Raw genomic sequence first — 21,879 nt, 5'->3', positions numbered from 1 at the left:
AATGGCTGCGGAACTGGGGAGGGGGCCTGGAGCTCCACGTGCGCCTYGCTGCAGCCRGTGCCGGGCCRGCCTCGCCACGCTGCYGGCATCCCAGCGCTCGCGGCAGCGYCAGCGGTTGCCATAGCACCGGGTGATAAATCACTTCTTGAGTCCAGTCTGCAAGTCCCTCCCTGCAGAGTCCGGCCCAGGCGTGCAACCGGGGCTATTTTTACCAGCGTGCTGCATAATGCACAAGGTGATCAACAACTGCATGTCTTCGGTGGGAAGCCACCTCCAGGTGCCCAGAGGCAGCTCTCCTGGGGACAAGTGCTAAGTGAGAAGAGAGCAGGACTTGCAGAGATACAAGAAAAGCTGGGATCAAGAGCGGAGTGAGGGTGACCAGATGATGCTCCTTTCGGAGCTGGRCTGATTCTCCTCCCGTGGATGAAGATCATAGAAGAAATCTCCTTTYGTTGCTTTCTCTGCCACTGCCCAAGTTTCCAGGACCGAGGTCCTGATGTGCAGACCTTATCCTTCCTCAGTGTATAGAAACACACTTGGGCAACTGCACTTTTTTCCATCACAGGTGTTGACCAGGACAGAATGTCCTAAAGCAAAGCCCAGCAGGCTGGATAATAACATCTACGGGTGGGCACCAAGGTGGATGTTGCTGGCATCCCCTATTTTCTCTCCCTAAACTAGCTTCAAAACTAGCACTGCATGTGGAATATGTCATGCTGATCCAGCCAGCAATYGCGTGACAGCCTGCACCACTGGAGGTGTCCAAAGCTGTGGTGAAGATGATAGTGCTCTAAATGCTATTACAAAGGTGTCATGCCCAGGTCTCTGAAGAGCTGAAATGTGCTGGAGATCATTAAATCAGCTGAACTGCAACATGAGTAATACTTAGACTGTTCTGGAGGGGTCAGAAACCTACTGCTCAGCAGCCAAGGCATATTATGTAGATTGCCAAACTACTGAAGCAGTAAACCTTGTTATTAAAAGTAACTTGGAATAGCAGGTTCCTTTGTGCAGAAGGAAAAAAAAAGAAAAAGAAAGGAAAAAGTTATGGAATCGCACACAAATCTACTTTCTCTGTGAGGATAAACTTCTATGAGCTTGAGAGCTAAGGGTGAATATGCCCAGCCTAGGATGCCGCTCTCCAGCACCATGAATCCAGGTACAACAGCACATGCAGGTCAACCCGTAACAAACCTGTATCCTAAATTCACAAGTGTAAATGGAGCCCAACAGAATTTCCATAACAGTTGGGAACAGGACACCAGCTAAGGGAGATTTTTRTGCCAGGAGCCAAGCAGAGGGAATAGGAGAGCACAGCAGTGGGTGAACAGRTCACCTCTTGGCTGCTTGAGCAGTTGAAGGTGCAGCAGCTGGTTAGTGGTGCAGATCAGTGAATTTCTAAAGCAAGGTAGTGTTTGTGGCATACAGTCTCACTGCCCCATCACCTCTGAAAAACATTRCCTTGGCTTTATCTTCCCAGCTGGCAAGTGACTATCCGAGAGAAAACACCACGATGGGAGTTGCTCCAGCAACTTAATTCCTTCCAGTGCCTCCCAGCCACTGCAGAGCATGAATACAGTGAAGTGGCACTTGTGGGGCCCTAAGAAACACATGCTATTCCTGCTTGTCCTGTTCCTGCTCTGCTAAGGGCAACCACGTCACAAAAGAAAAGCAGCAATGAGCACAGGGCTCATCATTAAATATTGCTGGCTAGGTTTTCACACAGGGTCTSACACTCAGAAACAGACATTTGGGTTTTACAGCAACCCTTGGCATGGGAAGGGTTGCCCATTTCTGGTGTGTAACTCCCCTGAAACTAAAGGAGCTGTGCTGATCTACACCAGCTGCATCTCAAATTGCTGAGAAATAATRCTGCCTTATTCCATTTTTTTTCTGTTTTAAATAATACCAAGGGGCAAATCAAGGCCATGTGAAGCTCTGCACTAAGTCATTCACTGTAATTTGGAAATATGTATAGAAACACAGGCATATGAGATTACTTTGGAGAACCAGTATCAGGTCTAAACAGTCAGTAGGTCAAAGATGGTACAAAAATGCCCAAAACAAATCAAACAAAATTGCAAACAAATTCCAAAAGTCTCACACTCTGAAAAGGAGTTGTTATGGAGCAACCCTGCCAAAAAAGGAACTTCCTCTAATCTTAAGTAGTGGTTTACGTACTTTAGATTCATGCCCCCTGCAATATGCCTTTTTTWAATTAGTGAGGGCTCCCTCCCTGCACTCAGCAAGGAGGATTTAGAGTAAGCAGGAAAAAACACTGAGCAGAATAACTGATCTGCAGGGATGTGGAGAGAAAGAGATGGGTCAGCTCAGACCAGAGCAGGAGCACCCCTCTTGGCACAGCAAACTGAAGCCACAGAGCTTCATGGGACCACACTAGACCTGGGTGACGCTCCCTGGTCCTCAGCAGAGCAGGTCCACACTGCAGCAGCGCTACACCAGCCTCAGCATGCCATGTTCCAGGTGAAAACCTCCAGCAGCTGTTTATATGCAATAGTGGTCTTTCCGGGAAAGCCCAGGCTGGGATGATCAAGGTTATTCCCCATGAACTACTCCTCACATGTCATCAGAGACATTAATGAAGTTTCCAGTCCCTACTTACAGGCCTGTATTCAAATCCACATCCTCCACCAGGAACAAGACTTCCTACCCAGAGCGGCTCCCAGTCCCCAAGGCCACATGCAAATCGGTGATGGACAAGCCAGTGTTTCTACGCATCATTTCCCCAAACCCTATTGTCCACAGCCGAGCCAGCAACCTGAAAAGAAGCARCTTCCCAACTTGTGAGATTCTTCAAATGGGCCGAAGGACAGAGTGCCAGGGAACSCAGACATGCCTTCACCGAGGAGGTCCTCAGCATCCCTTCCCAGGCTTCCCATTGGAGCAGGAGCTGGCACAGAGTCATCCTAGAGCCAAGGAGGATCTACTGGCTGAATCCAGGCTGCTGAGAAAGTTGAGCTGCAGCCTTCACTCCTGCAGGTGGGAACTGCTTTCCCTGTGGAGTGGTTCATCTCCGCTGGCTCATAAGGAAAGGAACAATAGCCRGGTATTTTTAGGATCTGTCTGTGAATCACCAGAGACCAGTTTTTCCCATTTTGTCACCCAGACCACAACTCCTGTAGCCATAGAAGTTGCTTCAGTGTCACCTGCCAGAATGTTTTGACCCAGAGATATCCAAGTCCTGTCTTGCGTTGTGGAGGGCTTGATATCATTATTTATTTTTAAATAGAGGTTGTCCCCTTTTTACACAAATGTCAGGCAATTTTTAAGAGCATTTTTTCCTCCCCTGCAGTGGCATTCTCGAGTGTGCAACGCAGAGACGCTTAAAGGCTGCCACAAACGTACGCAAGGTGAGCCCTTAGTGCAACAAGTCAGCTGCTTGCTCATTAAAAACAGCAAGTTAGCAATGCAAATCTATAACCTAAATATAGCATGAGACAGAAAGTCCCAGCTCACGTACAGCAATACAGCACCTTGGGGGGCTGTCAGAGGCAGTAAGAGCACAGTCACACTACACATAGACATGCAAAGGCAAAGGAAACCTAGGCAGACTATGGTCCAGGCTGCCTACGGCCTGCATACATCACTGGGCAACCTTGGCACAAGCCTCAAGTCCTCAGCAAGATGCCACAAATACAAATGATTTGCACATTTACCTAACACGGGGCAGAAGAAAATTTTAGGCCACCCTGGTGCTTTCCTTTGTGCTGCTCCACAGAGTAAACTAGTCCTTAGTGTCACTTAAAGTGGTTATCTTGGCACATCATGCATGTCCCCAGGGCTGCTCCCACCAGCACCAAGGACCTCCTGGCCACAGCAAGACCACAACACCAGTCCTGGTGGGACAAAAAAAAAAAGTCTGAACCTCCTGTCAGGACAGGAAAACTGCTTTGCATGTCTCGTCCAGAATATTTTTTTTCTCTTTCTGTTAATGACTGTCCACGGCAACATCAGGAAAGAAATTTGGGGTGAATTTCAAAACCCCTTGGTGACTTAGGAGTACAGTTCTGCTGTGTGAGGAATGTGAAATATATGCAAATAATTTCTCTTCAAAAAAGAGAAGAGAGGCTCACTAGACCACATATTTTCTCCCAAGGGATCTTTTCCACCAGCTCTCCCTCTCTTCTCCATAGCTCCCCCAAAACATAGATTTAGCCTCCAATGCTTCTCTTCAGGAGTCTTTTCTCAGTCTTTTCTCTACCTCGACAGATGAGGTAGAGAGGTACAGAGAGGTGAAGAGATTTGTTTCAGTTTGCACAGGGTTGAAAGTCGCAGAAAATTCTTCCCGCTTGTCCTTAATCATAACTCTATCAGGAATCTTTTGGGCTTCTAACACTACTTTCTTGTTAGCCCTGGGAACTCTGTGTTGTGTTTTTCCCAAGTCTATCTCACACTCCTTAGGGCTTCTGAGCTCTTTAATAAGGGCATTTTATCTTTTCCATGCTTAGGGGCAGGTCTCAGGTACTCATYGTGCCCCAGTCCTTTCTTGCTTTGCATAGCACTGATTCATTTAAAATACATGCATATCCTGTATTTCGTATGAATCATTCCCTGTTCAGCTCATGCTCCCAACGATAATATTTTTTTGGAACAGTTTGATTCTATAAGCCCACAAAACCCTCCATTACTCAAGCCGTTCCTAGATCATCTAACATGGTTCTCTAAAGAAGTTTTTTCCGTAGTGCTGCCTCATAATATATTTCTTTCCTTTCCAAAAAGGCAGGGGTGGAAGGATGAAGGGGAAATGACCCCACCAGCAGAAGGAATGGGGTTTGAACAGTCATTTCCCATGTCCACATACGTGAGTACAGGTGATACCTCTCATAACTCTGCCCGTGTTTCACATTGCTCACTAGCTCCCTAGTCCCACAGCACATGCCCAACCAGGTAAACAGGCTGCCCCGAAAARGTTTTGGAGCCATCGAGTTGCAAATGGGACAGAAAAGGAGAATCAGCCAAGCCTGCACCTCCTCAGACAGCTCACCCAGGAGGCAACGGGCAATGGTGCAGAGAAACATGCCCTTCCACCACCTCTTACCCCAGCTCAAAACTGTTCAGCTTTTTTGAAGTTTTCCATTCCAAACCTTGGCAAGGAGATAAATTTCTCTTTTTGTTTGTGTTTTTTGGGAGGTGGGACAGAGGATCAAACCAATGTTTTTGTGTTCGTGGTTGGCTTTAATAGCCTTGAAAGAAGCCCCAATTTACATACGTGGTAGAAAACCGTGTCTGAAGCATTTGAGTCCCCTCCTGCAGACAGAGGACCAAGGCCAGGCAATAGCAAGCTCAGGAGACCTACTGAGATGTGTCTTGCAGAGCAAAGCCCATAAAGGGAACAACAGATCCAGGGAGTTTCCACCAAAATATGTTTAACTGCCGTCCCATCCCCCCAAATACAGTGCCACCTTTGGGGCGGACAAAGACAAAAGCAAAACACACTTTACACTTTCTTAAAAGTAATCCTCCCCTCTTCCCACAGCCCCAAGAGACTCAAAGAGTCTCCAGGAGCTGATATCAGATTTTAAGCATTTTCATGCTTTCTACTATGTACTATCYTGCTATTCCTAGCCTTCTGTTTCCTTAAGGAGCTCTGTCTTTGCTGCGCACMCGTAGCAGGACTCTGTGCACTTACCCGTCCCCTTGGCAGGGGAGCAGGGGGGATTTCAGCACAGCTACAAAGTCCCAGAGCCACCGGTGCACAGGGAAGCCCGAGTCCCAGGGCTGAGCCAGAAGCCCTCCTGGGCATCCCGTAAAGCCACCCTTGCCTCTGGAGCCAACCCCGCGTTTCCTCATCTCCTTCTATGGAAGCACTCACCTTAGGAACCCTCACTCCGCCTGTTAGGTTGAGACTTGCTGGTGCCTCTTTTAAAGAGTTTYTCTCCTCCTTTAAAACATTTGTTTTTATGAGTTTCTTGTTGAGGTCATAAAACAGYGAGTTGGAGGACTATAAATTCACAAGGAGGAATTCTTTGAAGGGAGCATTTTTCTATTTAAAAGAATTAAAGAATGCACCCCTCCTTCTCTCACAAGTAACCTCATATTTTGGAGCACACAGCTAACTAAGGATATGGGCCCCTACATGTCCTCTTGCCTCTTAGATCTAAACGGAGTGAGCTTCTGCCGCCTGGGAATTCTAGGTGGCAGCTGTGCTACAGCCAGCCCTGGCTTTATACCTCAGCCCAGAGGAAAGCAGTTTATTCACTCCTGAGTTTCACAGGGATAACTGAGTTAGCAGCATCTTTATGCTGGGTCAAACTTCCTGCCATGCTCATGTCAAGAGGCACCGCATACTCAGCTGCAGCCACAAGCAGGTGGCTTCACCACAAGGCTGTCATTAGGGTAGGGGAAAACACTTTGCAGAAAGCAGTCCTGTAAGGTTGCCACAAGGATGCTCCATAGCCCGACTCCTTGGCCTCCCTTTGCACAGTTATAAAGTATCCCCTCTACCCCACCCTGAGTATATACAACATATCTCCTATGGCATAACCACTGTAACACATCCACTGGGGTCATTTTCYGGAGAACCGTGTTAATATCACTCATTTTACAGGTGTGGAAACTGAGGCACGGGAGCCTCACAACTTACCTAGCAGGCAACAAACGGAACCAAGACTCTCCCTTCCATGCAGGGCTCCAGCCTCAGCAGTTCAATACCAGCTTACCTAGCAGCTCTCATGCCTACATGCTCTGCCTTGCCTGGCTGTTTGCTCCCCGGCACGGCTGATTCAATTAAATTACATCTTGACCAAGGCACGGGATGGCCTGAGTGGGCATGACTGACCYTCCAGCTAGGGAAAGCTCCGCCCARGTTTGAGGCATTATTAGGGAAGGCATTATATCTGGAAGCCTTTATGCAGGCAAGCTTCTGTTGGGAGGCATTCCTAGCATGCAGCCTTAATTGGCTTAAGATTAACGAGACCAGCTGCCCTGGCCAGCTGAGTCAGCAAGGAAGGTTTTTTTTCCCCCCCCCCCCTCCTTGTCTACATGCAGACTGTAAAGGGAGCAAGTCCTATCCACTCCCAGAGCCTCGCAGGCCTTGACAGGGCTCCAGATTAGCTCGAACCCCCCAGACTGCATGGGAGCGGAGGCTGACTAATCCCGAGCCTCTGTCCCGGCTCCTTGTGAAACGCCTCCTCCTCGCTCGGGGCTCTGGCTCGCCTGCCCTGGCACGAAGCAAAGGCGAGCGGCGTCCGGCTGCTGACCCGGAGCAGGGTCCCACACTTTGTCCTTCTCCCCCATCACCGCTCCCTTCCCCGAGGCCAAGGGAGGAGTTTCCAAACTGCGGGATATCCACAGAGCAGCTCCTCTGTTCGCCCCATTATCATTGCTTCTTTTAAAAGCAACAATTGTGCAGGAGGAGGAGGAGGAGGTCACATGAAGGATGCCTGAAATTCTTTCCAAACCGCAGCCAGTTCTGACCCATCACAAATTTCCCTGGTTACTCTGGCCTGTGAACTCTGAAAAATACAATTAAAAGAGAAAAAGCAGAGGCCTGAAACCTCTGATTCAGTTGATCTCACTGACATTCATTAATGAGGCCAGCCTTACACRCGCTGATTCAATAGAGGCAACTGTCTGCTTCCAGCCCCAGCACAGCAGAAGTTCATTAGATCTCCAGTCCAAGAGTGCCCAGCTCAAAATTAACGCTGTGTTCCCAGAAGTTAAGGGAGCAGCTTATTTAACAGTTTAATGCCATTGAAATTGCCATTTGCTCTGCTGGCAATGCAGATGAGTAGCAGCACCTCATGCTCATTTTGCCTCTGCATTGGAGACACTCAGGCCAGGCTCCCCGCTCTGCAAACAGGTATCGCTCTGCAATAGCTACAGGAAAGRAGCCAGCCCACGTCAGCCTATGCAATGGGGTGAGCACATTTTTCAAGTCCTCCCCCTTCTGACTACCATGTCTTCCCTCCCAGGAAGCTCAGAGGCTGCAGAGGAGCACAGATAGCCCAAACCGAGCTCTGCCCTCAAGCTTTGAGTATCCAGAGATRGTCCAGTGTCATGGTCCAAGGGACAATTACCCTGCTGCAGCATCTTTTTTATAACTGGAGGCAGCCTGGTCCAAAGCCTGGCATGCACAGGGTCCTGGTGAGGGTTGCTGAGCAGGTACATTGCCCCCCATGCCATCCCTCATGGAGGGATGAAAACTGGTCACAGGATCTGGTGCTGCTGTCCCCTCTGAAGCCAGTGTTTAGCACCTCCTCCTTCTCCTGCCCACCATGTCTGCAAACGGACATTGCTCAGGCAATACATTATTTGATATTCCACCCCTCTCCATGGCTTGGGGACATTTGCTCCCAGAGGGATGTGCTGCCACAGGGGAAGGAAAGCTGAAGGGGAAAACAAAGCATCAAGCCCTTGTGCTTCTACTCTCAAAGGGATTTTGCACCTTTGGGCCTGGCCTTTACCAGGCTTTAGCCCCTTCTGCAGCACCTCTTTCCTCTGCCAGTGCATCCCAGGACTTCCCTGGGCTCCCTCATGCCACATGGGCCACAGTGCGAGTGGCTCCTGCAGCTCRCAGCTCCCAACCTGATCCCCACTGTAACATTATCACCCTGTGCACAGCRCTGGGAAGCAAAGCTCCCTGCATTTGGCCACCTGGGTAACCGGAGACTCTTTGGTGGCCACGTTACAGGATAGCCCAATACCCCAGTGGGAGGGAGGGAAGAAAGCAGGTGACAGCAGCCCAGAAGGAACTCTGTTTGCTGGGATCAAGGTGGCYGATTTCTCCATTCACCAGTGATCTGGACACTGCCAGGGTGTGCAAACAGCGTGAGCCACGCAGCAAGCATCAGGAGCAAGCGAATCCAAGCGGCAGCCTGCAAAGGCGCAAGCCACGCACTGCTGCAGAGCGGAGCCGAGGTCGCCAGAGCTGGCGTGCACCACGAGGCTCTGCAGGATCACAGGAGCCATCGGTCAGGCCTAATTCCCCAGACTGATTCCACATGCAGGAACTGCACAGCTTTTCTCTCCATTTAACGGGCCGAAATCAGCTTTACTTTCCGAGCAGGCRTGCTCCTGCACAGAGGGAGCTGTATTTCACCAGTGAATGATACTTCCTCTCCGAAGAGCCTGAAACATATCCTTTCAGAGGAGAGGCATTTTAGAGCTGTCAGTCAGGAATAATGGAGATAGGAAAGTAAGGGACAACAGAGACAAGGCCCTACAGCCAGCATCTGTGCTCGTTTTGCACAGCTGGGAAAGACACAAGCCCAATGACTCTGATCAGCAGCACTACTGCTTCCTTCGAGATTTGGCCTAGTGCAAAGCAAAAATGTTGTGGGAAGAATTTATTTTAAGTTTTCTGCGGTTGCAAAATTATACAGTTTTTAAAAACCATCTAGAGAAAAAAACAAAACAAAACCCAAAGAATGAACTTTCTCCTACTTTTCAACATCTTAAAGCACAGAATTAAGAAGAAAATCCCCTACAAATTCGAAAAACACCAAGTCATTCAACTTGGACCGCTTTTGACTCCTAGCCCTCAAAGCACTTTTTTAAAGGGGATTAAGCATCAAACTGCATTTTACAGATGGGGGGAAACTGAATCATATCTTGGAAAAACATCTAAAAGTTGGTCAAGTGAAGTCAAGTGGAAGACTTGCAAGAGTCAAACAGGATTGCTGACTTCTCTAGCATCCAGGGAGTCATTTGCCACCCAGGCACWAAACGAGCAAAATAGGCCTCAAAGCTTCCACCACTGAGAAAATCTCTTTGGGGACTCTAAAGTGATAACAGCCACATGCCTACTRGGCAGAGGAATAGCTTAAGCAGGGCAAAACACAGATGAAACACTAGCTAAAAAGATGCTAGATTTCACCCTGCTCAACATGCAGCTTGAGCGATTAATTCTTTCCATGGACAGCAAAGGCAGTCTTGAAGTCTGTGGCTTTGCTAGTAAATTCCTTCCACTTGCTTGACATGAGGAAATTCCGCACCAACTGCTTTCCCCAGCCWGGTGCAGAAGTCAGAGGGGCACCATGTTGGATGGTGCCTGGGGCAGGCAACAGCAACGACCCTCCGTGATGCACAGGAGCTGCACATAAGTGACCGTGTAGCCCAAAACACTGCACAAGGGATAGAGCTGAAATGGGCAAAGTTTTGGTCTTAGTTTTTGTGGGGCTTCTTCAGAAAAATGCTATACTCAGACTCTAGATGCAAGTTCTCAGTTGCAAGAAATTATTTTTGCTGCCAGCCCAGCTGAGACATTACCCATAGTAACAGAAAATTAGAGAAACTCTGAAAGAAAGTTGTCAATGRAGATTAGGGCCACAATACTACATATGCCCCTTTAACTTGGGCCCACTTGGATTTTCAAAAAAATAGGCTGACATCTCCACACCATGACCTTGCTCCACCTTAGGTTGAGTATCTTTAAAGAAGAATGCTGTGAATTACAGGGAATGCTAATGTGCATTTAAAAGCAATTTTATCATTTATCAAACAACCACTGAAGGGCTACTGGGGCAGGAAGGATGCCTGCGTACAGTCGCAGAGTAGCTAGCCCCCAGCAGCACTGTGGGGAAACCCAACCCAGGCACACAGCACCTTCAGATCAAAACGTGGACCAAATGTATAGGGTTCACAGGCTTTCTCAAAAGATCCTGTCAGCTCCCTTTAGAGTCACAAAAGGGTTGAGGYTGGAAGGGACCTCTGAAGGTCATCTAGTCCAGCTCTCCTGCTCAAGCAGGGCCACCTAGGACATGTTGCCTACCATGTTCCTCCAAATGCCCACAAAACAGACAAAATGTTGCCAAGACAACTGTYGAAATCAACTGCATTAGATGAGCCCTCTTCTTGTCCTCTCCTTTCTATTCAGGTGGGTATCTGCAGGTACTTCAGCATGGCCACACCAGCTGTGTATGGCCTGGGGCCCCTGCAGGAGGACAGGCACCAGTGGGACAGGTTAGCTGGCCAGGATGCCTTCCAGCAAGAGTCAGGGAATACTCCATGGATCACTGGCTACAAAAAGAATCTTCAAACAGCCCAATAGAAGTAAATTCATTTGTGAAAAGTACAGGGACAATACAGTTAAAAACATGACTTGGYCATAACAGAGAAAAGGGTGGGCCCCAGAGATGGAAAGTTTGTCTTATCAGCTCTCCTTGCAGAGAAGTGCTACCCAGATTTCATATTTTACAGGCCAAGAAGGGAGAAAAAAAAGAAAAAAGAGAAAAAAGCACCTATAGTACAGACAGAATTATTTGGAGTTGAAACTGTAACAGAAAACAATAAAAGGAAAAACAATCTATACAATTCTGGAGGACCCAATTACATTTTCATTTATACCAGCTTGACTTAAAAATACACATTTATGTCTACAGCCATAAYTGGATTTACTGTGTATAATGGCTGAGTGACAGTAGTGTTTCCATGGAGAAAACAGTGGGTACAGCTCATTCTCAAGCACGCTCTTATCTCCAGCTCCCTCGGAGGCACTGTCTTTGCCGGCTACCTGGAGAACTCCCTCATGCTGGAGATAGGCATCCCGAGGAAATAGCTGCAAGCAGAGATACAGCGAGCTCACAATGTCACAACCACCTTTTACTCACTACCGAGGAGCTCCGTCTGCCAGCCCTGCTGCAACCAGAAATCAGAGACATCCTGGAGAATTTAAGTCCCAGCTTTGTTCAMATTTCTGAAGGCACCTGACACAAGTCAATAAGGTAAACCTGTGCTCACTCTGCCCTACTGTTCCAATATGGGAAAAGTGGGAGCCATGCCTGGGAGAGGCTTGCCAGCTGGCACACATTAGCATGTGTCTCAGTGCCACTGTCACAGCAGCAGGTACATACAACTTGCAGGCAGCAGCTGGAAAGGATCCCCATGTACCCTCATAGTCACCTCATGCTCCAGGCTTTGGGCTACTAATGAACAACATCAGATAAACTTGCTAATGTGAAAACCAGGGATTTTTCAACACGATAAGTGTACCTTGTGCAATAGGAAACCTCAAACTAGAAGAYTGAGGACTCACAGGAACTAACTTCTTTTCTCCTTGTTCTGGGGGTATCACCTTTCCCTGCCACTGAATGAGGTTGCTTTAGCAAGTCTTAGCACGGTGAGTCCGTCTGAATTCTTTACAAACCTACATTGCTGTGAATCAGGTCTCCAGTGAAGACTAAAGGTACTGGACATGGATGGCAATGCTGCAGAGGTAACAGACAACCCAGGAGATCCAGCAACCAGCAAGAATGAAGCAGGACATTCCTGTACCATTCTCTCAAAGTACTTCTAGCAGCATTCCTTAGAAAAACTGGGGCATCAAAGGTAACGAATGTTACGGCCTCTAGGTCTGCTGGTCAAGGTCTCCACGCTCTAGRAGCTGCAAGCTGAAGGCTCTGCCCTGGAGCCTGGCCCTGGTGCAATTGTTGTTTACAGGGGCAGAAGTTACCTTTTTACCTAGAAAAAGTTTTCTCTCTGCACTCTGTTCTGCAAAGCCCATTAGCCATTTTATTGGTATCTGCTCAGTCTGTAAATCTTCTGTAGCAGTTGTTATACACACAAGACCCTGGGTGYATATCAGACAAGGTAGTAACTAGCTGGAAGTACTAGGTGCTTACCTTTGGAACAGTAGTATATCAGTTCAGACTCCCCTTGATGTGTGCTTTCACATGCACTATCCTAGGAGTTAAGCTGGCCTACATCTTTGAGGCTGGGCTGCCAGAAAGCCACAGCCAGACCCGCCTACATCTTTCATGACATTATTAGTGAAACAAGACTTTCCAAACAGTTATGGACCAGAAAGTTGTCCTACTGAAGGGTGACTGGTGTGTGGCACCACTGATTTGCTCTGTGCTGCCCCACTGCTCTTCAGGGGCCSGCAGGGAGCTGTTTCTTACTGACCTGGGTCATCACAAGCACCCRGGAGCACTAAGCAGAGCCCATGGGGCTTGGCTGCTTGTCCTTGGGGGAAGCTAGGCCAAGAAAACTAACCCAGTCTACTTACAGATAACAGTGATTCTCACCACGCAGCAGCTATAGCTGATCAACCACCTGGAGATGCCCACTACTGGCCATCTCTCATCTCCTGTCTCTCCTAAGATGTCCAGGCAGAGATTACTCAGTTGCCCACTTCTCTACTACAAACTGGCTTAACTTTTAATCTAAAGGCAACAGAGACCTCATAGACTGAGGAGAACCACACCACTCTCTGTGTGAAGCACTTGACTGTAGCAGCAGGGAAAAGGAAGCACTCGGAGGCAGCACAGACTTGGCCAAGGCTGCAGAGCACCACAGCAGCCCCATGAGCTCAGGAGTTCTGGCTCCCAACAGCCTCTTACCCCCAGCAGCCTCTGCCTCCCCAGGCAGCTTTTGGGGTCTCTCCAGTGCACTGYTACAAATGCAAGGCAAAGAGTATAATCGATGGTAAGCTGGCTGCATTTTAATTACCTTTTATATAATGCAAACCTGACCGTATTAATAATCCTTTCAAACCATGTAACCGTCTTACGTAACCTTTAATTACTCAGGGAGCTCAGCATATTCCATTCTAGTACAGTTTGCTTTACCTGTTATTATCTCACTGGGTTGTCAGTCCCTGGAACACAACAAGAAACGCTTTGTGCAACCTTGGACAAGGCARGTGTCTAAATGCTCTGTACTCACTCCAGGACCATTATGTTCCCCTCCTGTTACTTCCCTCAGACTAGAAAACTAGAGCATCACCCAAATGCAGATCATTATCAGCAAGTGCATACAAGTTAGGGGGCTTCCCCCAACAAAACTCACATTGAAAAGCTATTTTCAAGGAACTTTCTATATTACAGTGATATGTCATGAAACTAATAGATGCTTGTCACATTGCATGGAGCCAGACCCAACAAAGCAGTTAAGGAAGTGAACAAAGCTCTTAAGCATATTTTCCCACTGACTGGAGCTTAACTTCTATTTAGTACTAAACACAAGCACATGGGTGTTTGCAGAAAAGGGCATTAAGACTCTGACGTGATATCCTGGATCCATCAGATTTTTCCAATGGCTTTAGCAGCAGCAGAGGGGTGAACCACTCAGCCTGTCTTAAAGTTGTCCTAATATTATGGCAATTGACATGCTAAAAAACCCCAGACTGAACAAGGAGCAGAAAAGTCTCCTCTGCTGTCTTGTACTTCATACAATCCATGGTGCATAAGTTCTCCTTAAAGTTTCTTGTCCCCCGAGCACTGAAGATAAAATAAGCTCTATTGCTTTCTCTTGCTCCCTAACACAAAGCTGCATCAGGTGACTTCACATAAACCTTTGCAAGTTCTGTCAACACCTCGAACTACTCTGGGCTCTGTCAACTGGGGAGGTTGATCTGTCATAACATCTGCAGGCCTGTTGAGAAAACAAATATGAATGGATGCTAAGAAAAATAACATTTAACTGGACTGGCACAAAGCACTCAGRAAACTCTAAACACCTACATATCATATTCATTTCACTGAGGAAGAAGTAGAAAAAAAATACAGAGATGCTCCCTTCTCATAGGTGTTCTCTCCCTTGCTGTTCCAACCACAGCCCTGTTTCCTGCTGCAGCAGAGTTGGACAGAGCTCTTGAAAGCTGTTCAAATTGTTCTTCTCCAAGAGGAGATGCTAATTTGTTTGAAATATCTCACTTTACACAAACACCAAGGCTGACAAGCCTCCTGACAGAGCAGTGGGTATTCCTGCTCTGCAGCAGCCTACCTGMAGGGTTGCTGCTAACACTGCTAGCACCTCTACCTCCTGAGACCCCAAAAACCCACTAGCCCAAGCCAGGCAGCTCCAGATAGTCTTAAATCTTGGAAAACACAGACCTATGACACTCTACTGCTCTGCTGCAGCTTTTGTATTTCCCTAAGCAAAGGGCTTGAACCACTGAAATTCCTTGAATTTCTCCTCCTGAGAAGTCTCCCACATGTGCGTCTTCAAACACCTACCGGTAACATTAAAATAAAGTTATAGACAGCTAAATAGTCAGAGAGTTTAAAGAACTAGTTCTAGAGRCCCAGTTCTGATGCTGGTTTAAACCAGTACCACCCCAAAGATTTCACCATCTCCACAGTTCATGTGTGCATACAGAAGCAGGCCTAAGGAAAAAGAAAAAAATAAAATAAAATAAAACAAGAAGAAAAATTCAGCATTTAGAGCATTTGTGAAGTCTCCCATTCCCACACCCTCAGGCTTTCATAGGCAATTAGCTCTCCTAAGGCCCCTTTTGGGGATCATTCCATTAAATAATAGCTCAATGTTGAGTTACAGAAATGAGCCTATTAAAATTATAAAGCATGTTAAATGATCCATGAAAATAAATGATGTCAGTCGTGGAATAGGAATTTCTGTTCTTAAAAGGTCATTGGAGATACGATAGCAAACAGATATGTAGAAATTGCCACAGTGGCTCAGGCTAGTGCTCCCTTTCCTTTCCCATCTCGGCCAGGCAACAACCACAACTAGATATTTCACTGCATAAGTGAAATATTTAGTTTCCCCAAGCAAAACATCTCCCAAGTCATCAGGAGTTAAGACTGACCTCTGCCCAGAGGGTTTCAAAGACTTAGAGCTCTGTGCAAGCTCTTTTGGAACATTTGTAGTTATTCCTGCAGGTGCCTTCATTATTTGTGGATATTTTACCCTGCCTGGCCTAACTTTTAATTTACAGCAGCAAGTTCCACATAGATTAGGTAGAAAATAAAGATTTTTGAAGTGAGCTTTGAGATGGTACCTTTCTAGTTCCTTCTAGGTCCACGAGTCTAGGACAGCATAAGCACAAGAGGAAAGCAGTGAAAGAGATACAGCCTAATGGCAGATAAAAGCACAGGATGCTACGGCACAAAGAATTAACATGATTGCTACCTAAAGTCTATTTTGAATATGTAACTTGGAGCAAAACTACAGCATCCAGGAAGCAGTGCCTATATTTGCACAAGGACAAAAATAAATAAAACACCAAGAAGATGGCAGAATTGGGCCACAAAAGCAACTTCAGAGCTGGAAGAGATGCCTAGCAGTAAGGCATCTTGAGAGYCATCTTTCTCAAGAAGAAACTGGATTCAATTACAGTATATGAGCACATAAATTCAGGCACTGAAAGGCTCCATCAGGAAAAGGGAGAGTAAAAAGTAAAGGTTGCAGACAGAAGCCAGACAAGCTCAATTAGAGATACACAAACAGTGCAAGCCATAGTGCTGGAGAACAAGCTCTGAGGGGAAGAGCAGAGTCTCCACCTCTTGAGACCACCAAAGCAAGCTTGGGTAACAGTCTGGGAAACATGTTTTAGCCCAAACACATGCTAGCAAACTCAGTAAGTCAGCGAGGAGGTGACATTTCATGGCACAAGTAGAGAGGATACCAGACTGGCAGTGCATTCTGGCCTCCTCATTAATTCCCAGTTTGTAGTTAATACTTAGCTGTAGGCAAAGGCTTACATGTAATTAAGCATATACATCTYCCATCTTAGAGCACATTTCCTCAGAAAAAACTCCAAGACAGAGAGGTGCGAGGGCTCCCTCCAGCCAACATATCATCAACTTTAGGCCTGCGCCACCACTGTCTGGGACAAGCATTGCCCAGGGCTATCAGGCACCTCTCAGCACCACAGAGTCCTCACCCAGCTTGTGCATGGCCCACCAGACCTGACACCTTCACAAAATACCTTTTTTCTTCAAGGAAACAAAGGAAACTCCCCACACAGCTCTGATCACTACAGGAAAGAGCAAGCCAAACAAGCTCCTCTTCCTGCTTCAATGAGTTTTAGGCCTTAAAATACTTCCCTGCTTCTATCARCTTCTCCTGATATAGTAATTAACAGGCCTGCCCTCAGAAGGAATACCATTTGAGAGGTAAAGCCATTGCCTGGAGAGTGCTGGGCTTCCAAGGAAGTGTTAATTAGTCCCCATTTGAGAAATCTGGTTAAGGCAAGTGAGCAGGTGCTGCTAGARATTGGAAATAATCTGTACAAACATGTTCTTTTCCTATGTGACAGCAGAGCTAATTACACCTCCTTGGGTCACCACAACATTTTACATAATATCTTCCTGTTGAAAGTATATTAGTGCCTGGCACAAACAGCGCCAGATGAAACACTTCAGCACTTTGTGTCAGCAGTGAATTAGCCCTTTTGCCCATCACAGCTGAGGAGGGAGGCATTGCCATCCACCCCATGGGCTCCTAGGACAGGGAAAACTCTTTCCCTCCATAGGAAGGACACAGGCTCCCTGGTCTCTACCCTACCATAACTTCTCAGCTCATTTTGACCTTGCTTGATGGCAATGTGGGAATGGTTTATTAATGTTTATACACTACATTCCACTTCCATTGCTTGCAATCAAAACTTTGCATCCTCTTGGAAAAATAAAATATCCTCTGGGGGGAAAAGGTAATTACCATACTGACAGGGGATGATTCCCCAGCAGTAATAGAAGTAATCAGATAGCTAATTATTTTTATATAAGATGTTTTGTGTACAGGTTTTCACAGGTGCAGTGCTATCATTCCATACACTCACTCCTATGGTCCACTAAGTGTGTTTGCAGACACCTGAAAAACTAGAATTGAGAGAAACAGAAAGTGACTGTTCAGCAAAAGCTGGCACAAGAGGAAGGAAGTCAGGTTCTAGGTATTCCACTCAGGCAATGAGGAGCTTTTTTTCCTGAAAGCAGAGTATGTTGGTGCGTTGTGACAGAGTTGGGTGCTCTGCTCTGCTCATCAACACATGCCCTTAACCTTTCGTATCAGGACAGAGAGGCACCTGTGGCCCAGAATTCACTCTTCCCATGGAGACATTCTGGCAGTCCCATCTGTTATACACAGGATAATAAATGAGGACAGATGCAGTACTGAGGCTACGATAAATCAATTGAGTGCAGTTAGAATGAACTCCTGACAGCCGTGGTGCTAAACTTCACCGAGGTACATTTCAGGGCAAAGGTGAAATGGGAATGCAGGTAGCCCAGATACCCAACAGGGTTTTAGAGCAAAGACAAATTCTTAATATAKTGCAGATACATGGGAATTTTGCCTCCATCGCAGTTTATGAAGAGCATGTGGGGCAGTTTCACTGAGCTTCAAGATGACACTGTGCTGTGCAGCCAGCCTAGGGAGCTCTCATGGAAAGTCCCTCTCAAAGGGGAAAACTTGCTCAATGTCACCCAAAAGTGCTCTTTTGGTAGCAATGCTTTCTCCAGGCAAGGTGACCTACAGCCMTGTCTGCTCTAGCTAGTTCTAAGGTCTGGTTAGCTGAACCCAAAGCCTCTGAGATGGCAATACTACCATGGGAAGCGTAGCCAGTACAACCTGAGCAGCCCTCCTGGTCACATTGCAGATGGAGAGGAGGCTAGTGATGATTTATGGATCTCAAGGWAGAGGGGACGCATCTGGAGCTCCACGAGCCATGCTGTCGGGGAGCTGTCTTGCCACTGGCGCCTGCAGCCGCTGTGTGAAGCCGTGCAGAAGAGGCATGCTCAGAGGAGCAGCTGCGCCTGCACTTGTGCAGAGCCTTCAGCATCCCAGCAGCTGAGGGGATCTGGGTTGGGAATAGGCGGGGAGCAAAGGGACAAAACTTGTAAAGTTGATTCCAGATATGTTCTCCTACCAACACATCTTGCAAAGGCAGCCACTACAGCTTAGATCATGGAAGTTGTTACGAGTAGGGGATAACTCTGGTGCTACTGTGACAAGCCTAATGGGAACTGGCAGTTAAGAAGTGAATTGTATTTGCAGAGATACTTCTTTCCTGTAACTGCCTCCTGTTAACTGATTGCTTCAAAAATCCCATGGAAATGTGCATCAGAATAAAATAACCACATCTGACCAGGGTAACCACCTTTTCAACAACCCATGGAAGATCCCACACTCATGTTAGTTCTTCCTAGAGACACTTCCGACTCTGCCTCCACTCAGAGCTATCAAAACTAGTATCAGATTGTCATGGTCCTAAGATTATAATATCTGTTCACTTCAGCTCTGTTAACATGCACAAAGGAGAAGAAAGGTATTGTTCCCATTTCTAAGAGGTGTTTCCATTTCTGAGAGGAGGAGTGTAGGTACAAAAGTAGTACTCTACCACTGCACCTTCATCCTTCTTCAGTTAGGGATGTCTTCCTATTTTATCCAAATGAAGTGGGATGCAAACATCTTAGGATGATGGCAGAGATGTCCCAGATGTGCCCAAGTGCAGCACACAGGATTTTCTTCCAAAAACTCTCAGCTGTCATGTCCATGTCCAAAGCAACGGGTGCAAGTGCAGCTTCCGTCCCTGCTGGAGCAGGAGGTTGGACTAGATGATCTCTAGAGGCCCCTTCCAACCTCAACCATTCTGTGATTCTGTGATCTCTCCAGGAGCATCCGAGCTCCCTAGCTAGAGTTAGACTCAGTTGTGCACCAGAGCAGTTTGGTTTCCATGGGAAGAAAATCCATGCCCATCAGGGATGGTCCCCATGTGCTGGGTTCTCCCAGCAACACCAGGTGCCCTGGCTAACTGCAGGACCAGGACCCTGGCACGAGTTGCAGGGTGCTCTTGAGGCACAGCTAAGGTACAGCCAGTGCTATTCACTAAGCCCTTTGAGAAGAGATCTTTCTTTCCTTCTCCAGGATTACCTTCTATGTCCTGGAGGCAGGTCCATCCCTCCYTTTCTTCTTTTTGCACTTTCATCAGGTCTGTCTCATTTGATCTTTTTGGACAGGCCACACTGCTAGTAAAAAAATTCCTTTTTTCATAACATCATTGTGTTGCTGACTCATGTCAAATTAAAGCGTTATACGGGAGGCTTAGAAACTTATTACCTGAGACATGGGAACTGGCTTCAGTCTGAACGTGGCTGCAATTCAGGCCTATCGCAGCCATGACACTGACTTTAAATATAAATCTTGAGGGTTAAAATAACAGCATATCTTGGATATACCTTCAGGTTCCTGAGCCACTTAGGTCAAAGTTGCTAAGGCTGGACATGTGATTGTTTATTTTGTCTAAGTGAAAGTTGAGATTCGTCATTCAAATGTCATCTGAAGTTAGGATTTTAAACAATTACACATTTATTGTAGAACTTCTAAGACGCAGCCTTAGCTGGCAGCTACTACTTTAAAGTTTAGTRCAAGGACTGGTCACTGCATATGACTCACTGAAGTCCTGAGGCCCTACTTTATTCATAGGCCAGGTACAGACCTTGAAGCAAGGAAGAAACCTCCCTTTGTACAGGCATTAATAACAACTTATCAGCTACCAGTAAGCAGGAGCCTCTGCTGCTACACAGCATGGCTTTCTAGACATGCTGCCTTGGTAAAACGGGGCGTGGAAGAGGAATACAAATCTAAATTAGCTCATCTTGTGGACAAAGGGCATAGTACAGACTCAGTAAAATTTACATGAACAATGTTAATGTGCATGAAATGGTGTAAAAGCTTCCTCATTATAAATTTCCCCTGCCCTTTAATCCTGCAGCAGTTCTGCTTTACTGCATAGAGATGGGATCTGCTGAGACCCAAAGAAGAACTGGGGAGGAGATGGGGCTAGGTCTGGGATTAGCCTTTTTGGAGGGACAAGACAAAGGCCAAGGAAAAACCCGATGACTTCCTACGAATGCAGAGCCAGATGAAATATAGGACATTCTCCCCTGTCCTGAGCAGCCTCCCAGCTGCAAAGAAATGYTCTCCTCTGCAAACAAGAGCACTTTTTTCTACTGCCTCTGACGCCGTTTCAGTTTGCAAAGAAATGCTCTTAATATACTCACTCGTTGACAGAACAGACTTGCGGGATGGTTTATGGCACCTACTGCACACTCGTCTCCTAGCTGTAAAACAATATCCACTATAGCTACTGTGCAGGGCTTGGCTAGTGCAGCCACAACCAGAAGTATCCGGCAAGAAAAAAAAAATGAGGCTATTAAAAACACTCACACCCAAGCCAGGAAATATCTTATTATAGATCTTAGTTTAAGGAAGGGAAATTAAAAACCCAAACCCACACTCAGCATATGCCCAGATATATTTGTCCGATCCATTTATTATCTTAGTCCAGCACCATTTATATGCTGCACTTCTGCAGTCTTTCACACTAAAACACGCACGCACACGATGCCATTGCTGGTTTACAGCTGTGGCCTATCCAGTTTCTCTGAACATTTGCTGATTTGGCATTAGTACAATACTGAGAGAAGTGGACGATGGGGGTTGAGATCTGACTGGAAGATGTGGATCACAGTGAAATAGGCTCTTTTTATATTTATAGCATCATTCTGTCAGGAGAGAAGCAATTTGTTCATGTGCCGATCTTTAAAATTATGGTAGAGAGTGAATCATTTGGAATGAGTTCCTTCGCTAAAGATGTGCTTCATGTATGCATTTCCCAGGCTGCACAATTCAAAACAAAAAATCTGGGAATAGCACACCATGCATAAAGTTAAACATGAAATGGAAAACATTACAGTCAGCTTAGTTATTGCTCCCAGAGCGCAAAGATTGGAAATCAATGCTGCAAGTAGATTATTAAGGAGTAGGAAGCCTGGCAATGCACTAATGAAATGTGTATGTTCATGGCTAAGTGCGAAAGACGTTCAGCTGTGCTGTAGGGTGAGATTTTCCAAAGGCAACTGCAGATTTGGGCCATGCTGAAATTAAAGACAGGCTTCTGCCAGCAGAAAGATGGATGAGCACCTTGAAGATATCCCAGAGCAAAGCTACATCCTTACCTCCCAGGAAAGAGACTGTGCTAACGTGAGTTCCCAAGGAAAGGTCTGAACAGCACATCTTCAAGATGAGCTGGCAGGCCCAGGAAGAGCCCACAGAGTTCTCTCCTCCTCTACAGCTCTGCCTTCGTCAGCATCATGCACCTTGCTCTCTGGGTGCCTTGATGAAATCTTCTGGGATGGGAAGGTTTTGAAGCAAGAGTTCTTGCTTAAAGCACAC

This window comes from Nothoprocta perdicaria, unplaced genomic scaffold (assembly GCF_003342845.1).
Source record: "Nothoprocta perdicaria isolate Ctin4 unplaced genomic scaffold, notPer1 scaffold_51, whole genome shotgun sequence".
NCBI lineage: Eukaryota > Metazoa > Chordata > Aves > Tinamiformes > Tinamidae > Nothoprocta > Nothoprocta perdicaria.
This window is presented reverse-complemented; position numbering follows the sequence as displayed.